Source organism: Poecilia reticulata, linkage group LG12 (genome assembly GCF_000633615.1).
Source record: "Poecilia reticulata strain Guanapo linkage group LG12, Guppy_female_1.0+MT, whole genome shotgun sequence".
NCBI classification, from domain to species: domain Eukaryota; kingdom Metazoa; phylum Chordata; class Actinopteri; order Cyprinodontiformes; family Poeciliidae; genus Poecilia; species Poecilia reticulata.
Window position 1 is genome coordinate 4897994 of NC_024342.1, and position 1935 is coordinate 4899928.

Genomic DNA, 1935 nt, shown 5'->3' on the forward strand with positions numbered 1-1935 from the left:
CGGCAGAGAACAGACTCGAGGTGAGGCAGGCAGTTCTCTTGCCTCACCGCTGGGGGCGCTCATGATCCCAGATATTGTGACTGCACAACTGCAGAGTAATACACAGTGAGCTAGCCATGGAGCTAGCCACACAGTAAATAAGTAAAGTACAGCGATATATTTGTTTTCTTCTCTCTTCCGACGTCAACATGAAAGATTACATTTCTACCCTTAAACAGTTTTCKAAAGTGGATTTTCAATTGAAGCAGGAGATAATAACTAAAGGAAGACCAACACCGGAGCTGAAAGTTTTACTTCCAGACAGTTTGATGATTCTCAAACGGAGTAGAAAAGACATGCCGAGGATAGACTTGGCTTTGGATGAACGGATATTTTTGTGCAGAATTAGGGGTGCATGGATTTCATTGATAGGTAAAGGTAAGACAGCAATAAGATGTTTTTGTTTATTTTATTTTATTTTATTAAATGTGCGTTTTGTGGGCTACAGTTAATGTTTAAATAATTCAGCAAAGAAGAAGCGGTAGCTAATCTACCACAGCAACTATTTATTAATAAAACATTAAGCCTAAAACGTACTACAACAACAAACTAAATGTTCTGTTCTGTGTGCAAAATTCTTGAATGTTTTTTGGTGTTAAATCCTAAAACATGAAGTGTCATTGTTGTCAGTTGTTATGGCAACGAGTCTGCGTAGCTCGGCGAATACAGATCACTTTGCTGTGGATCATAGCACGGAATTAATACCTACATTTTTAAGTTTCACTGAGTTAACGCGGCTATGGATGACATGTAAATGATTAGTCTTTTTGCCCCCCAGCGTTGTGTGGATGCGCGAAATTTCCGTAGGTCCAACAACATGCATGGTGTCTACAAGACAACAATCCAACAAAAACGGCACTTTTGTTCCGTTTTTGTTGGATCGTTTACACAATAACGTTCTAATTACGATCTGTGTTTACACAGTAACGGTACACATCGAAAACATGTAATGCTCTCGCTGCGCCCAGTTGGTGCTAGGTTCTTTGAAACTTTGAAAGTGTGCATGTGTTTAAAAATTGTGTGCGTCTGATTAGGGTGCATACAGTTGGAAAAATTGGGATAACTTTGCTGAAACACCTTGTTTGAGCTTTCACGGTGTCTGTAGCGAGCCCCGGACTGGAAGCTGTTATTGTTTTTACCTCGGAATGGCCAACAGTCTGTTATTCCTATATCAATTTGATAAAATAGGCGCAGTGAGATAAGGCGGCTAACTGGAGCCCAACGTAGCGAACGTTCAAGATTATAAAATAGTTTTTGGTGAATTATAAAAAAAAACGTTGTTGGTGAATAAAGTGGAGTAAACTTGCTACTTGTTAGATGACGGAAAACGTTGAAGTATCGTTTCTGCTTCAGCTCGGAGTCGCGGTTTAAACAGAGAGGTAATGAAATACAACAGACACTGACAGGCCTCTGCGTCTGCCTTTCTCTGAAGAACTACTGAACGGGAGGAGACAGCTAGGTGAGGAGAAACTGTTCTTATCTATCGATTCAGTATTTCTATCATAGACATTAGGCTGTTCTTGATGTGCTATTAGCTAGCTGCTAGCTAACGACTTTGCTAGCAAAGCTAGATAACTAAAAAGCTTTGTCGTGAAAACTGGTATGAGAATGTGAGATCTGTCCAGGTACCCGCAGAAAACGGAATAAAGACCTGAGAAATAACAGTAAATCTGGTATATTGATTTAATGATGATTAAGAGTAACAGATATAAAACATAATACACATGTGAAAGTAAGAATGTCTGTAATGTGTAATCAAAATATATGTTCTGTATTTTTGATTAGGGGCTGCACAGTGGCGCAGTTGGTAGAGCTGTTGCCTTGCAGCAAGAAGGTTCTGGGTTCGATTCCCGGCCTGGGGTCTTTCTGCATGGAGTTTGCATGTTCTCCCTGTGC